We start from the raw sequence: 19,015 nt of genomic DNA on the forward strand, positions 1-19,015 counted from the left end.
TATTGTACATGTTGTTTATGATGACTTAAACTACAAAAATCTGAAGCACATTCAAAATTAGCATAATTGTAGCAACAAGCCAATTTCTAGCAAGTAAAGAAATTATAAATAAAATGTAAGTGACAATATTCCTTCCATATCATATTTTATTCTTCCTTCACTTTTTACAGAAATATGCAGCAGATAAAAATAGAACTGTTGTTTTCATTCTTTTATTTATGTTCATTATTGTTTTCTATTCTGCAGAACAAGGAAAATATATGGTACTTATCAATAACTTATCATAAAAAGTAAACTACCTATATCAATCAGAACTGAACAATAACCTATAAAAATACCAAAGATGATTCTATAAAAAAATATTGAAAATAAATACTAGTAATAATATTTTCATTTTTCCATATTTTATATTTATAAAAAATATTGAAATAAAATACCAGTATTAATATTTTCAGCCATAATCTAATAATATATTACAAGATTTAATGAGCATCAAAGAGTTAGACTATTTATAAAACCATGCACAAGACTAATAATACATAGTAATCATTACATTCTGAGGTATTTTTAAACACTATAGCCACTATACTTGATAAACTAGAACTTTTAAAGAAAAGATTTGGAAAAAACTTTTTCAATATTCTCAAAATAGCAGCCAGCACAAAACATGTGGTAAATTTTGTAAGGAAATTTGATTTGAGAAATCAGTTTAAACATGTTAGTTTCCATTCTTTTACACAGAACTTTGCAAGATTTTGATAACAGATGAACTTAACCCTCTTGCTGTGAGTAAATCAAAGTGAACATGTCATAACCTTTATGAAAATTACAATAAAAATTTAAATTATTTATTATCAATGTATACAAATCAAATTTTAGTACAAGTTTTAAGTTCTTAATTTTATAGGGAAATATATTTTTAAAAGAACTCAATCTCCCCCTAGTAACACAAATTACTCATCATAATACAGGTATTACCAAGGCAAAGTCTAATTTTTATAACTTTGTCTTATCTGTTTACGAAGCCATAAATTTGAAAATCAGATCCACTTACCCCACATCTTTTCTTTCACAAATTTCCATTAGTTCTCTCTGACATTTTATGCTATTTTCTTCGTAACAAATATAAAACAAATTTTCAATCTATCAAATGACGTATTATATTATGTTGCCTTCAGTACAGAGTATTATCTATTATTTCATCTTCAGTTTGAAAGTTTATCTTGATGAGTTCGGGTCAAAAAGTTTTGGTAATTATTTTAGGTATCTTATGCAATAGTTAAAAAGCCAGTTAAAATATGATAGTTATAGGAAGTTGTTTACTTTGAGCATGCTATTATTCTTTGTTCTGTTTATGTGCACTGTGTGAGTAAATACAAATTAAGTGTATTTATTATTGAAAAAGTAAATAAAAGGCAAAAATTAAAGGTTATTATGCATGCTTATGTCATTTAATACAGTAACATGAGCTACACATTTCCCAAGTGACTTACAACTTGCTTGAGGAGGATTATTAGTTAAATATGGTTCAAAGGGCACCAAAACAAAATTTAAATATAAACACATGCAGACTGCTATAACCTTTAAGCTGTGTAAGGTAAAGAATTTGAATTCCCTCTTACAATCTTCTGTAATTCTAGAAAAAAAAAAAAAAGATAATTTAAATTTGAGTTTTTTTATTATCATTACAAGGTTGGTCAAACTGATAAAGTCTGTAAACAGTTAGGGTAGAGAAAACAAGATACAATACAAACTTTCACTGAAACCAAGAGGAGGATATTCAACAGTTGCAGTACTTAAAATTAGTTTAGGAAGGACTGGAGTAAATCTTTTTCTTTCCTTTCTATGGGCTTTTGTTTCTCTCATCAGCAATGCCAAGCTTGAGGCACATGTATACCTGGTTTGATTACCCATCAGTATCCCTACCAGGCTACCCTCAAACTTAAATATGTTTAGGCAGGATTACAGTAAATCAATCTAGAAGATCTTGAGTGTGGCAAATATATCAATCAAAAGGGTTTGACCTCTTGTATCCAAAATTATAATTTGATCTCAAATTGGTCAAGAGATGATGGAGGTAAGAGATAAAAGTTTGTACTTGAAAATTTCAAGACCCATTCTGTGACCCACTATGCTGTAGCTAAAATGGATACATTTGATATTTATTAAGAAAGTTTTAAAGGTTATGAAAATCATACTTGAGAATTTTAAGATGACAAAATTAACATTTTCTTATATCATAAATATACTTCCAATAATACTAATCTAAGAATTTTCTCACTTGTTCTAATCTTTTATTCCTTAGTTAATTGTTTTTGGTAATAACTGTCACATGATACTCCATAACCATGTCAATGTGCCCTCTATCCTGGTGTTGTATATAAGCATTTGAATAATATTGTCACTTTTATTTTTCAAAACTGACCTATTCTACAATCTCAAACACCAAATCTTAGTGAGGAGGAAGAGCAGGAGAGTGTGAACAGAGGTAAATACTACTAGAAAGACAAGGGTTGGTCATCACTGAGGGTATTACCCCCTATAGAAAGCATCTGTATAAACAATGGGCATGCCAACAGAAGACTGGAATCCTAGTGGAAGAATCACACTATATCCAGAATATGTATGCTCTTCACCCAGAACTTAATTCATGTACTGTGGGTGGAAGTTCACATGATCTATCATTACTATTGAATAGGCCTCAACCAGAGAGCTGAGATTTCACTGTTCAGGGTTGGAGTTATAGGGCCACAGTTCCTATATCCCACATTGGTGGCTAGGACAATTGGAAAACAATATACACACACACACACACCTGTGACTGGATCTCAACCCATAGCTATACAATGATACACTACAAGCCATTGAAATCACCATGAGAAGATAAACAAAGTGGACAAACCTCCTCCTCTTAACAAAGAAGTCCAAAAGGATACACCCCAAACTTGAAATAAGACTCCCAAATGCCATAACCAAAGAAATTAGAACTTGTATGGTCTAGAATTATAAACACCCATCTTCACTCTCCAACCAAGTGGACAACATAAATTCTTCATGTCTCTGGAATTATGTGGAAAATGTGGAGCAAATTGTGCTCAACCAAAGACCTAGGATGGAACCAATCTGCATTTGAAATTAGAGACAATGGACCCTCTTCCATGAGCAATGTACTGACCCAATACTGATAAAGAAGGACCATGCTCCACCCAACCAGAGAGCTGAACACCAAATCTGAAACAGTATTATGGTATTACTATCCAGCATTATCAACATCTGGAAAAAAAAACATCAATGAATCTGAGCAGGAGGACCTCAAACTTTGCTCTCTTCTCCAAGAATGGAAAAAATCACTTTAACAATGGAGGAAGAGCCTCTGTCTCTACAGTGACTGAAAACTGGGTGTAATAAAGACACCCTAGCTACACTAGTAGACTGAATGGTATTGTACACTGGAAAGTCTTAAAAATGGTGCTCTAGAAACAGTGCAATATTTGAACTAAATTCCCTACATTTTAAAAGCAAACTGACCCTGATTTATTCAATCCAACAATTGGCAGGATCAGGTAGGATCCCCTTATATTTGTCTGATGAGTGGTAGTCTAGCATAGCACATTAATAATCATCCAGTCATCTCTAGGTGGTCTTGTGGAAAACCTCATTTCTACAGAGCCTATTACATCCTAGATGAAGTATACTGAATTAGTAACTGTTAGTGCAGAATTAGTTTAATAAAAGCACACCTGCCTGACAACAATTGCCACGGAGTGAAATGAGGTAAAGGGCCCTGAACAGTAAAGTAGCAATGAAATCCACTAGAAGTGGTTAATATATCTACAGGGGTTATTTGATGATACTCAGATGGAAATACTGCCACATCATGCAAATAATGTGAGACAAAAATACTGGGGAAAGTCTATATACCAGCCTGCACAATGTCATCCAACAGGCAATTAAACCAGGTCATTAAGTACATAGAAATGTGACTAACCTGATGAGATGTGAATCACAGAAATTTTATTACCTGCAAAAAGAGCCCAAAGTAAGTGATATGGATCAATTTCTTACCAGCCTGGACAATGTAACAATGGGTAAATCCTAGGAAGAGTGAGTGATCCCAATGAATAAAGTTGCTATTCTGCATCTCTCAAGGCATTACTGCAGGCAAGAAAACCTTCAAAATCCTCACTTGACATAACAATCAAGATATGTTCAGTCATAGCAGTGAGAAAAGAGATGAATAAATGAAAATATTTATCACCTTACCTTTCATAAGAACTGGTCTGAAAATGTAAGTAGAATGATAAAAGCATCCAGTGCACAATCAGCATAAAAATTTACAGCCTGCATTTCTGTATGTCAGTAGCAATGAAGAATAAATCTTCTAGAACAAGTGATGTATGGTATCTGAAGCTAAGATCTCAAACAAATGTTGAGAAATGGTATTATGGAATAAAGGACCCTAAAAAATGTCAGAACAGAGTGTGTACTGGGAACTCGAAGAAATGTTTGACTTGTGAGTCACAAGGTAATCAATAAGATACAGACTGTGGAAAATATAAAACCCTTTTCAAATAGCCAGGTCAAGAAATGAGTTATGATTGGCATTTCTGACTGAAGAGGGTTCAACCTTCTCTCAATACAGCATTGCTGTATTTGTGCCACTTCCATGGTTATATGTCCCTATATGTCCATCATGAGGCTAAGCAAAGACTGAAATAGCTAGATAGCAACCTTAACAATTAAATACAAATGTCAGGACTGCATAACCTCCATACCTGAAGTTTGGGCTTGTGGATAGCCGGATATCATATCATGGCCCTCCACAGATAACAAGAGGAAGCAAAAGAGATGGACACTCCTGAAGTACTATAAAAGCAAAAAGCAAGGTTTTAATTGACAATCTTATGCTATCAACAAGACCCAACGAGTTGGAACGAATCATAGCTAGTACCCTGGCTAACATAAGAATTGGTAAATACACCTAAAATTGTAATCCATCCTGTCCTGATGGACAAACTGCCAGAAGTTGGAAGTTTCAATGAGTGGCCAACTCATCAATCATCAGTGTTTTAAAAGGAGAGCCAATCCAACAGATAAAACTTGCAATGTACCATCTATTATAATGGAAGAATATGTTTGGGTTGACTCAGTCTGTTCCATAGTTTGGAGCTGGATGAGAATTAAAGGAGCCTGAATGAGATACCTAATGAAAATATACCCTCAAACTGATGATATAGTGTGCTGAAGTGAGAATAGAAGACTCAGCTCTAATAATGAAGGTTGTCTTGGTTATTTCTGAATGTAGAATTCGAATATGACTTCTGCCAATTGATGTGATGATACCAGCAGCAACCAATTTTCCATGAAATGGTGTGTGTACAGATGTAAAGAAATGAAATGACAAGATAAACTTGTACAATTTGGCAGAACAAATATGATTCTAATGCTAGTCCAAAGTCAGAGCCCTGAACTACAGCACCTGACCCTTGTGCACCAAACACATATAATGGTGGGATGCCATCACTATGGAAATGTGCAGATATGAGCCACCCACATCTAATTTGGACATCCACAATCCTAGTCAAAAATGCCAGCTCAGAGTGAAAAATGGCTCACCTGTGAACCTTGGAGGATCTAGGAAATTGATATAGATGAAAAACATCTATAAATGGATGCCAATTTTATATCCTTGGGTCCAACAAACATATGGGAATAAAATCCCTAAAGAACAGGTATGAATTTCTTTGTCCCTAGACAAACAAAGCTCTGAAAGCCCTAGAATAAAGCTGTAAAATCTGAAGATCTACAGGAGGTGGAAACATTACACACTGAGTGAATAATAATGGGTTAAGATGTAAATTAAATGGCTAATCCTGACTCAAGGACTTGTAGTGCCCATGGATTCATAATTAAGGTTTACCACATGTCCAGGAATTTCCAGAGATGAGCCTCCACAGACCCCAAAAGCATACAACAGTCACTGATACTGCTAGCAGCATTCTTAAGTGGCTCAACCCTTGAATATGGACAGAATTATTCAATGGATCAAGAAGCGGATGTCAGGGGGTTGGGACCCTTGAATAAAAACGAAAATATGACACCCTGTAGGAGATAAGGAAATTAAAGATACCATTAACAACATAAATGACTGTAAAAACTCACAACTGAGCCACTATGCATGCTAACAATGGTCCTAACTCATAAACAATGAACTTGGTGATTTTGAGTCCTCCGAGAAAGTTTAGATTGATAATAAATAATATTGCACTGTATATATAATAAGATGAATCCTAAGAAGTTAGGATCTATCCAGATTAACTAAGACTCTACTGTAGAACCCCAAATTTGAAAGAGCAGATATATCCTTTAAGAGTCAGAATAAGCTTCCACTTGATATTGGTAAGGTAAATAATTCTGACAACAGTGGCAGGCAAAGAATAACTGTCCCTTCATGCAATTGAGCAGTAGACTTTCCTGCATGAACCACAATATCAGTAGAGGGAGGGAAAACTAAGTATTAATTCCAAGACTTTTCATCCTTGATGGAAGGTAAAGGCCCAAAAGTAACTGGGGAAAGGCTTAAAACATAACATGCACAACAGACCAACGAAAGAAAATGAGCCAGATGAAGCTGATCTTGAAGTGGTGTCTTGATAAGCCAGCAAAATAAAGGAAAATGCAGGAAAAAACAAATCTAAGTCCAGATTTAAATCATTTTCAAGTGATTTACATATAAATAAAGTGCTGTCATTTTGCACTTTTGACCAACATACTGTAAACTAAACACTCTTATCCTGGAATCCAATAAAACATTTACATACGTGTCGATACTAAGATGTAAACATACACTAATTAGGAAAATTATGATAAATTATTTATTGTTAATAAACAACTTATCTGTAAACTTAAAAGTAATAGTTAATGTGTGCATGCACAAATACATGCAACACTTTTCTCAAGACATAAGGAACCAATGGATTTCTGTACTGATGAAACTTTGTAGAATGGACAGCAACTGCTTTTTGTGGAGGCACAAGTGTAGAAGATGACATTTTGTTACCATCCATTCTACAAAGTTTCATCATGAATACTATGCCCAAACAACTTATCAAAAAATTCCTGTATTGTTCTATTTTAACAAGTTAAAATGATATTTTATTTAACTAATTCAAAGTAAGTCACTTTAAGTAACTATCACCACATACTTACCTTTAAAAGGTTTTGAAGTATCCTAATCTGTATATGCAATGTCCACACACAGACATAACATTTTTATCACTGAAGATATCTGAGATAAAACAGAACACCATACACAGTAAATGTACATGTATTTATCAAAAAAAACCTAACAAGCTATTTCACTGTGCATTTTTTCAAAAGATTTCTCATAATTGAAAAATTGCTCCATTTATCATGTTAAATACTATTCAACTCAATATTTAAACACTTTAAATGCTTTTTACTTGCAAAAAAAGTTAAAACCTAACACTAAAACTTGTTACAATGCATTAAGTGATAGTTATTTCTGTCTGTCAGCTAAAACTAGAAAGCAGTAAGTATATACAGGGCATGAAAAGTGTGCTCCATTAACAGCATGTAATAAGACATTTTTAAAAAACAGTCATGTTATAACATTTGATTCTGATCTTTCTAGTAATTGGCAGATAATAGCATACTAAACTAATCTCAACTGTCTATGTACCAAACTTTGTTCAGTGAAACATCACCGTGTGTGTGTGTGTGCACATGAACCAACAATTTCAAAAATTTTGATAATAAATTCTCAAGACGTCAATACATTCAATCATTAAGCAACATGTGCATCCTGTTTACTCACAAAAAAATATTGCAAAAACCACCCCAATATTAAGTATATATATATATATATATAACTGTATGTATGGAAAATTACAGCACACATGTATACAGTACCAGAACTGATGTGCAAAAAAATGTCAGAATGCTATTCAAGAACAGAAAACTAAATCAGCTTGTTGTCATTGAGAAATATTTTAGTATGCATTATCAAGGTTTGGTAATTTACTTAATACATGTACTAGCTTGATGAATGTACTTTTGTTTTTAAAACTCCAGTGGTAAGAACTTCTTGTATTTAAAAAGTTGTCTTTCTTTTTTAACATTACCCACTCTTCAGTGACTTAGTATATAGTATTCAACTTTCATTACCAAAATATATGTAAAAATCTTGTAAAAATGACAAGTAAATTGATATAAAGTTACATTTACAAACAAAAATAAGGCAATGCAGTGTTTGCTTGCTTGTCTGTTTCAGATACTTCTGAGAAATGATGCACTGATTATTAAATGCACACACAATGCCTATATGAATTAACCCCAATTACCCAGACTTAAATTTCAGCCTTCCCTTTCTACGAATGTAACAACATCTGTATCAAAATGCAGTTTCCATAGAAGTTTATTTCTTACCCATAAAAAAAAGTAAAATATATTAAAAACAGTGCACAGAAACCTTTATGCTATGTCAGAACAATGCCTGCTTTTAAGCTAAAGGTATAAAAAGAAATTAAACAGATAAATATGTTTCTACTAGAACACACTCAAGATAAAGTCAAAACTCTCACAGACAACCTGCAGTAATACTTTTAGATTTTGGAATAATAATGATGGTAAAGATGACTTGAATATCATAAATAAAAAATGAAATGATGATACAGGTTCTACATACATCCAAGTTTTGTAAACCTATATGAATATATGTATTTATCTCAGTTATTTTTCCTCAAGAGCTTTATTTAGTACATCACATGTAGATAATGAAGTGATATATGCATAATGTGTTGAAATTATGAAATTTTCAGTTTCTGATGGATGGGTATAAGTTCAGATGCACTGATATTTGATATTTAATCTTCTACAGACAGTAAATGGTCTGCTATCCTTCTTGTTGTTGTGCAGTGCAAAAAAAAAAGAAATGGTTTATTTAACATCTTCTTGTAAACAAATAAGATGTACAAGTGCCAGTTTTTTATCAAAGACAATGGTTAAATGTTAGTCATCAAACCAACATCTTGGAAATCTTGTAGACTGAAACACTTCTCTCAAACAAGTTTTTGTGTCTCATTATAATCCATCTCTACCAACCTCTATGTATCTATTTTGCATGTTTTCCATTACTTTCATATAATTGCTGCTGTCACATACATGTAATACTTCAGCCAAGGTTCAAACAGTTAAATTAAATCTGTACAAAAATATTTTCCATATTTATGATTAACATCTTATACAAATAGGAGTAATAATGCACCAATTTACAAATGTCTGGTATCTGGAACTGACTGGAACAACTACTTAACTTTCTACATTTAGAGTACATAACTGATGCTTGTGAAGGGTTTGAGTAATTTTTTGTTTTAGAGAAAAGCCACATTGTGCTATCTGTAGCATCCACCACAGATTTTATCATTTAAATCTGTAAACTTACAACTGTCTCATTGGGTGCCACTTATGACTGGAAGGCATAAACAGTCAATCCTGTTGATATGGTCATCAACTCACAAAATGGATAATGGGTGGAATATAATTTACAATGAAAATACTCTTGAAGATTTATTGAAGATTACATCATCTTCAAGTGCAGACAGCTTCTCTTCACTAAAGAAATACCTTCTCAGTTTTACAAGGATATGAATAACACATCTACAGTCTATTCTTGAGGCATTGTAAAGAAACTGTGTACTGGCTCCAATAAAAATAGAAGGTTTCTGTTTAGGTGTGTAGTAAGTAACATGAAAAATCCTCATAGGTTGATAAAATGAACATGTGGCATAATCCAATTGTACAAAAATTGTCAAAATGTGTGACTGAGCTTTATTTATAGTTTTTTATTGAATATGCTACTTCCTATCTAGTTAGCTTATTAGTCCTGCTAAATAATAGCAATAAAAAGTCTTACAAACATCATAGGACAAAATAATCTCCCCACATTATTTAATAAAATGATATTCAATCACCCCCAAAATGTGAAGTGGAGCCTGAAAACAAAATCTTTATGATGGTTGAAAAAAAAAGGGGGGTTGTTAATTAAGGAAGTCCTGGTATTGAAAATTTCTTGCAAGGTGCAAAAAATGTCCAAATTCTAGCAAAATTGGACAATAATAGTACTTTAAAGTTACAAAGACCACATTAAATAATAAAACAAGCCACTTTTCTCATCTATGGTATACAGAGGTCAAGTACGATATAATAACTTGAAAGCATCATCACAACATTAGTCCATGTCATCACATCCTTTCATGCTTATTTGATGATCATATATATTTACAATAGCCTTGCATCATCATTTCCATTGAAAAGAGCTCCATCATAAGACCAAAGTGCACCACTCTTGCCTGCTTGTTTACCATAATCCTTCTAGTGTACAAAAATGATTTTCCATCTTCTGTTTCTACAGTTCGATTTCATAACAATCTCTAAATGCTCTATCTAACAACTTGACTACTATGTTTTTGTACAGAATAACTTGAACACCTGTTTAATTATCCACATTTTAAGCACAAGATCAGTGAAAAAGATATAAGACTAAAAACCTTATCTTCATGAAACTACGTCCTGTATGCCTTACTTCTTCAAGAGAAAAAATTCTTCTTAATTATACTGTGCAACATTGCCTTTGACATGGGGACAACTTTTTCAAATGGCTTTTATAGTTGAGATCCTAAATTGCTCCAAGATGCCACACTTTGGTTATCACTGCCAGAATAAGGCATATTGCAAATGTCTTTCTAACTGTTCCTGGTATCTCAAACCATATTTTTTGTTTTCCAATCAACCCAGCACAAGAATAATGCATCAGAAAGGGCTGTTTCATATCATTTCCAAAATAAATCAATTTTTGGTGGGATCACATTGTCTATAAAATGCTAAACAGAATCAAAATATAGTTCTTACATGTGCAATTTCATTACAACCTCATATGAACCACAGTTATGTAACTTGCTGATTTTAATGTAACACACTTAACCCTCTATTAAATCTGGAAACATAATTAATTACAAAATCAAGGCACAAATAATTCATTTTTGCTGATTTCCCACAGGCACTTTATCCATTTTATACTACTTAGTTCTCTGTGTACAAACAGGCTCTAAAGTGCCTGATCTCAGTAACTATCAATAAATATTTAACAATTTAAACTTGTCTTTATGCAATAAAAACTAATTAAAAGTGACTTAATTCAGATGTTAAACTTGCTTGATGGAAACCTGAGTGGTGAAACTAGGGCACTACTTTTAAGAACTGGAAGTCCAGATGCAAACTTGTCCTTGCACAATCTTATTTTTTGGTTAGAATCTTACACTCATGGAAAGATTTTCTTGAAATTGTTGCATTTTACTTAAACTAAAATTGTTTTAACTTTTAAACAGCATAAAAGCAGATGTGAAAAACCACATTTAGCTTAATTTTTGAAGCTTTTGTTGAGTGAGTATAGTGATAATCTCATTGACTTTTATCAAGTTGTTTTAGTTTCTTGTATAGTTCTTCCCATCTTACAAAACAAAAGTTTGAAATTATCAAGTAACTTAGGCATACATAAATTGTTATTTTTTTTATTTTTCTTAAATTAAAAAACTACTAGCATTACTTGAAAACATACTAACAATCCAGGTTTATCAAATTAATCAGAATTAAAACAGTCCAGAAAAATGTATTTTGATACTAAAAAAGTTAAATATATGAGCAAAAACTGTGGTAAAAATGAACTATCCATATATTTTCTGGAAACATTTCCAGGTGTAGTGCACAAAAAAGTAAGGGTAAGCCTTACATTTCCAATTATAGACCAAAACATTTTGGTAGGTCTAGAGGCTTTTTATGTACTGTATTCTTTTGCATGAACATTTATCATTTGACAGAAAGGAAAAAAGATTACCTTTAGCACACAAGATAAAATAACTACCTAACAATCCCCTAATGTACATGTATAACCTTCACATCTTGGCACTAACCATAATTACTTGTTCATGTACATTACAGTTGAACACTAGCTTGAATAATCATACCTTTTTTGCACAACTGACCTGTAAGCAACTCAACATACACTAAAAGAAAAAGGTTACCTTGAAATTTTCACATTTGCACTTACAATAAATTAACTACCAGAGTTAAAAAAAATACTTAATGCTACAAAACTTCTCAGGAGTTTCCCAGAACAAGACTGCTTAAAAAACATGGATAAAGAGAATGCAACATGAATGACATCTCTTCACCACAATTACATTTACTTGCATCTTACATTCATTTGCAAAAACACACATATGGAAGATGAAGTGTACATGTTTAAGGGAAACTTTGATAATTATTATTTCACTAAAACAGGGCTATGAAAGAGATTAAACAAAAGTGTCTGTTCATCAATACATTAATTCTCAAATTACCTATTTGTTTCTATACAAGTGGAGTCCACATTGATTTTTTTTTAATGTTTTGGAATACACTTAATCTTTAGATAAATCTAGAAATATTATAACTATATTATTAATTAATTTTATATTAGCTTCTGTAACTAATTTACTTTAAATACTTAGTTTTAAACAGGAAGTAGTACAGGTTACACAAGACATTAAGTTATAATTATTCTTAACAAATGGCTTTGTGTTAAGAGAAGCTATTTAGAATAATTTTATGTCTACAAACATTTAAAAGTCATTAAAAGCCTGACAGCCTACAAATAAGCTTTTTTTACTGTAGAGTTCATGGTCTGAAGTCTTAGTACTGATAGAGAAATTGTTACATGAAATATTGTGACCTGTGGTTTCAGGTGTGAATAGTTGAATGGCTGGCTTAGATAATGGATTACAAGTAATGCAGGATAGTCCTTAGTGTTCACAAACTAGTTTGTAAGTGATACTTTGTCAGTGTACTTCACTGACCTTACATTTACTATATATATCTAAACTTATACAAGGACCATGAACATACAAGTGTTGTTATTCAGTCTTTAAATTAAAATAAGTATTTAACATGGAAGCTGGATCTATATATTAATCTGAGTTTAAAAGTGAGTATTTTAAGGAGGAAAATTGTTTTTAATTTGTAAGGTTTGTAAGTAATTAAAAGAAAGACAAATACTGATGGAAAATCTGGGGACAACTTGTAAAGTAGCAAGTAGCTGGAAGTTGTTGTTAAGAAATTTGCAAGTAATGCTTGTCAAAATCAGATAGCCATTGTTAGATGATATTTGTTCTGAAGTGTAATTCTTCCATTTAAAATACAATAATTTAAGCAAAGACTAAAACTCTGGTTTAAAGTAACATGACCAAAGTTTCTTTGAAATAATTATGAATAAAGCTACTAAAGTTAGAGTTAAGGCACATAAAAGTTTTTTTTATGAAAAGCAGAGGTAGGTAAACAATTGCCCACTTTAGTGATCCTGATGTCAAGGAGAGGTTAGGGTTAATATTCACAAGTTTGGATATGAACTTGGTACTAAAATGTTGCAAGTTCTGGTAAGAAAGAAATTTAAAAATATGACCAGATATTCAAAACAGCAAAAAAGTATGATCAACACACCATCTCTACAAGGTAGGTTTGAATTCAACTGGGCAGTGTTATAGCCAACTGTGTTTGTTGTAGCTTAGAAAACTATAGGCTGTCACTGGGCAAAGCATGTACAGAAGAAGAGTTAATCTAATTGGTAATAAGTGATATCATTGAAAAGAAAATGAAAAATGACTGAACTTTGTAGAATAAATGATATGTTCCAAGAATTAATCTTGACTAGACCAAAATACAGATAAAACAACAGGAGACATGAAATAATCTAAAGTTAGATCAAGAGAAACACAAGGACAGAGAGATTCAATATCAAAACTAGCCATAACATAGTGACAAGCAGAGAATCTTACAGGTTTTAGAAGCAAAGGTGACAGAATAAATTATAGTAAATTTATTCAAAGTAAGGAATTTAAAATCATGAATAATAGTTTAGAGACTAATTACATGACTCTACAGCTGAGAAAAATAGAATAAAAGGGTATGCAATTTTGTGAACTTTGGATACACCAAAAATAATAGCAACCTACACTGCTTGGGTCAAGTTAGTGGAAAATCATTTCACAGACATTTTGCTTTTAAAGGGTCTTGAGAAAATGTAGGTTCTTACCCTCTTTCTTAAAAGCTTTTAAATTTACAAGGGCCACTAAGCTGATTGTTAATTTTATCATTTTGTTTTGTTTTTCATATTGACAACACTACAATATAATGACAATAATGAATTTGTTATTAAACAGGAATAAAACTAAACAGTTTATCATTGTTTAATAAAAAAGTAGGTTGACAAGATTTATACCTGAAAAAGGAGAAAAGAGCAATGGTTTTCAATCTATTTTTTTGCAAGATTGCACAATGTATTACTGTTAGGGTTAGTGAACATTTGAATCTTTTGTACTTGAAAATATTTATCTTATCTAGTCTTCATTTTTATTATTGGTGTACATGGGGACTTAATAATTGCAGGGCTGATAGAACTAAAACAATTATAAATGCAAAAAAAAAGGAGCTATTGTTGTATGATACATAGCTCTAACACTTGCAGAAGAATTGGGATAATAAATGCAACATTTTGAAGGCTTATTTAAAATCATTTTACCCAATTAAGAAAACTAAAGTACTGTAGTTATAGATTTGTTTACATTATATAAGTTCATTATTTCATTATAAACTGTTTATAAACAGCATTCTCATTATCACCACAGACTAATGAAAACTACTCAGATTTGTATTAAGCTTCAAGGTTTCTATACCACAACATTTATAATGACTCCCATAAGGTGCCAGCTTCCTCTGTTAGTGACAGAAACTCATTACATCACCCAGTCACCCTATTAGGAAAATTAAACTACTGTCTCAACTGGTGCATAGCTTGAATTTTACAACTATCATTCTATTATTTTCAGAATATAGCACAAATCAGAAACCTTCTGCCTATGAAGTCCCTGGATAATATTTTCATTTTAATAAGATCATTTCTTACTTTTCTCAATGGAAAATAACTTGATTGTTATCTATATATCTTATCTTTCCACTTCCAAAATTGCATAATATCTCCTCTGAACACTAAGTACAAAAATACTGTAAATAACAAAACCAAAACTACACACAAATGAGACCAAAATAGTGGTTTGTTGAAAGAGATAATGAACACTCTTAACTCATAATTGATAAATCATAAAATTCCATTAGCTTTATTATTTGCAACAAAGCACTATTTCAACAGCTTGAGTGACTTATCCATGACAACAAGAATCATTTCTTTACTCATACTACTGAATACTGAGGCAATGTACCAGTTACACTTGCCCAGTTTGATTGCACTTTACTGATAATTGCTTTAATTTCTCCCATCCAATCACCCCACAATAAAATTTACAAGTTTTCCCCAAACTTCTATCAATGAGATTTTCTTAGCTGTATCTAGATTTTTGTTACATCTTATCAAGAATACTATGACAATCAAAGTGTGCAAGGATTACACCTTTTACACCTAGATAACAAGTCCACACCTCACAGGAACTTAAGATGGGAACTGATAGTACAGCATTTTGGAAAAAAAAAAAACTGGTAGTTTTCCAATTTTTTCAAGGATGGATTTGCTAGAAAAATTGGTAAAGAACCAAACTGTCTTATATCAACCATGTTATCTTATTCTTGTATTAGCTCTCATCATTTAATATTGTACTCAAATTTTAGGTAGCTCAAAATAAAAGTTGGAAAACAATGCTGTTAAATTTATGTTCCAGGTGGCAAGTTACAATTATTCAATTTAATGATGAGATTGATAGGAGGATATCAGTTTGGTTAACTGCAAAATGAATTTTTTAAAAAAATGCTACAAATCCATGCAATTAAAGTATTCAAACCTGCAAGTTATGGTAAACACACAACAAAGCATGAAAATGTTTTAAATTATATCTATTAAATACAATTTTTTTTTTATTTTGAGCTACTCTTCTCATCACCTTTCTCACTAGTTTCAGTCAACTACATCTCATTATATCTCAAAGTATAATTCTGTTGTAAAATTAAAAAGCAGCCAACTAAAAATATAATAAGGATTATAATAAGTTTTTGCTTGTATTAAATTATAACAACAGTATGGTATTAAAGTTTTAACTATAAATTACAATGGCATATTGATGTTTTTATTTAGAAATTACTCTAGTTTCTTTATGAACAAGATTTGCAAAATATCCATTGCAATCACAATATTTTGAACTTTTCATATGCTCTAAAACTTGTTAAAAATGTTATTTTCAAACACAAATCAAATTTAAAGATAACAAGGAGCCTACTTGCCCATAGAGACTGTTCCATGCACACACACAAATATAAAAGCAAAGTCAGCCTTTATCATTCAAATACTTATCAAGTCTTTCCTTAATCTGCCTTATATTTACTGCATCCATTACATATGAAGGCAAACTATTCCAAAGGTCAGTCACCCTATTAGAAATAAAACAATCTCAACTGAAGGTGACTCCTACCTTGACAAATTTATATTTGTTTTCCCTATTTCTACCATCCTCACCATTTAGTAGGACAAACAGTTGATACATAAACATTATCAATTTCCTTAGCAATCATAAATGTCTCAACCAAATCCCTTCTAACAATTTTTTAAGAAAACATTTTCAGTTATATTAACCTGACATCATATGACAACCTTTCTATTTCCTCCTTTGAACCCTTTCCTACAGTTCAATGTCCTTCTTAAGACAAGGAGCTCAAAACCAAAATACAATACTCCAAAAGTGGTTTAATCAGCCACTTACACATTAAAATTACACTCTCTTTAGAATCATGTTCAATGCTTCTGCTGTGAATACCACTGCTTGTGTGGTGCAAGAAACTAATCAACTGGAATACCAATATCTCTTTTCTTCCATAACATTATTAAGATCATTCCTGTTGAAATTATGATTTAAATTACAACCCAGAGGCATTTCCTTAAATTTATTATAATTTCAAGCCATTGGTGATTTATTTACCCACATAATCTAAGTCATTTTGAAAAATTAGGACAACCAACTCACAACTAGCAGCATCCAATACTTTAATATCATTAATAAAATAAAGTAACTTATTGACTTTTCTTTCATCTATGTCACCAATACAAATAAAAATGATCAAATGTCCTCAACCAGTCCCCAAGTGCAACACTTGTGACATTAATGTAGTTTGAATTAACTCCATTTACAGCAAAAATCTTCTGTTTTTTCTATCCAATAAGTGAGTAAACTTAATGCTCAAACCTATTAATATTATTTTTAATACAAAATTCACACCCTTACCTCATCTACGTAAGCAGTCAGACAAAACATTTACCCGTGTTGAATATCCAAAAATAAATTTTTTATCTTTGTTAAATTAAATTGAACATGAAGAGCTTTTATCACATAAAAACATCCCTGAAACTGATATAATGAGACTAACATGCCTATAAAAACAATTTACAAATACTTGTTTTTTAAATAAGCATGATGCTCAGAAAAACTCACAATCTGTAGAAAGACATTTTAAAATAACTATATCGCAAATGTGCATCACGAGATTTTTATTTAACTTACTCCAGTAAACTTCCAATACCGAATTTAAAGAGCTACATCTGTAATACTAAAAGTAATACTATTATTATGAAGATAGTATTCTTCCAACCACCGTAAGTTAAACTAGATATTTAAAAAGAATATTATGTTAAATATGGTTAAGCATATTTAATTCTTTTTATGATCATGGGATAGATATATTTTAAAATTCATATTCGTTCCAAGAAGTCTCATGCTCTTCTGTGTTATTTCGTCAAAAAACTTCCAGGAAAGTATATTAACCTAATCCTACATGAACAGTAAGTGTAACCTAAAAGTCTCGTATATAGGTCAAATGACGCAAAGTTTGAAATGTTAGGCTGAGCGACTATTCACACTCTACAAACTAATTTCTAAGTCTAGACGATATCATTATCATGATATCAGTTACCAGTATCACTATCATTGTGATGTAGCAATTCCTCAGTATTTAACCGCAAAGTTAAATCAATACCACGGTTCTTGCCTAACTAAAATTAATTATAATTTTTAAAACAAACGTTACCTCCTAAATTAAGAATAGTGTTATGTAGTAGTAACACAAAATTGAGAACATCTTACCTTGCCTACACCCCCTCCAATAAACAACTTCCTTGCACTCACAGCCCTCTATAACAGTTGTACAAGTTTCCTCAAAACTTCTGAGAAATATTAACTAATCTTGTTTTGCAGATCAGAAACAAAAAGTTATATTTTCATTTTAAACAATGTTGCGTGGCATTTACACATTTTAAAAATACTGTTTTCTTGCTTGAATGACTATAATATTACTCATCCTGCAATGTTGGAGTTGTTATATACTTAAAGTACTTATTTGACAACGTTGCTGCTTGTTTTCAGCTGTCATTGAATGCTATAATTCTTTATCCATCCTTTTTTTTATGTAATAAACTTGTGCTTCACAATGTGTATTATCCCTCTAGCATAGCTGTATGTCTGAGAACGTTCAGCACTATGAACCGGGTTTCGATACCCGTAGTGGGCAGAACACAGATAGTCCGTTGCTTAGTTTTCTGCTTAACTTCAAAACAACCACTATCTATCCGTGTATATTATGTATAATACATATTATAGATATGTATAATATATCTATGCATCGACTTAAAATAAAAAGCAAAGTATATTATTTTTGTTTTTAATGTTTCAGTTAAATATTTCAACGTTTGTGCGAGAAACATCGTGAGCAAATTAATATAAACAATAGATATTCCATTACAAATTTTGAAAGCTGAAAATGCTATTGTTCATTGGCATTTGTATTGTAGAACAAGTTACCATACAGAAAATCAAAATAGTGACACTGTTACGTTCTCAGGTGCATTGAAAACTTTATAAAAATAAGTGTGTGTGTCTTTTTTTCTTATAGCAAAGCCACATCGGGTTATCTGCTG

The 19,015-nt window shown here is 31.6% G+C and overlaps 1 protein-coding gene across 5 annotated transcripts in view; it reads right to left on the bottom strand.

Moving 5' to 3' along the window:
- LOC143238226 (serine/threonine-protein kinase Sgk2-like) overlaps positions 1-18,267 on the bottom strand; it is a 60,602-nt gene extending 42,335 nt beyond the window's left edge. Inside the window, exon 1 of one of the 5 annotated variants that reach the window (XM_076478276.1) lies at positions 18,186-18,267. The gene's annotated coding sequence lies outside the window, so the exon portion shown is untranslated. Of the gene's footprint in view, positions 1-7,209; positions 7,289-16,331; positions 16,485-18,129 lie in introns of those variants that run through there. The other 4 variants (XM_076478277.1, XM_076478279.1, XM_076478280.1 and 1 more) reach the window with 4 other exon arrangements.
- Between the last annotated feature and the right edge of the window lie 748 nt (positions 18,268-19,015).

Source organism: Tachypleus tridentatus, chromosome 13 (genome assembly GCF_004210375.1).
Source record: "Tachypleus tridentatus isolate NWPU-2018 chromosome 13, ASM421037v1, whole genome shotgun sequence".
NCBI classification, from domain to species: Eukaryota; Metazoa; Arthropoda; class Merostomata; order Xiphosura; family Limulidae; genus Tachypleus; species Tachypleus tridentatus.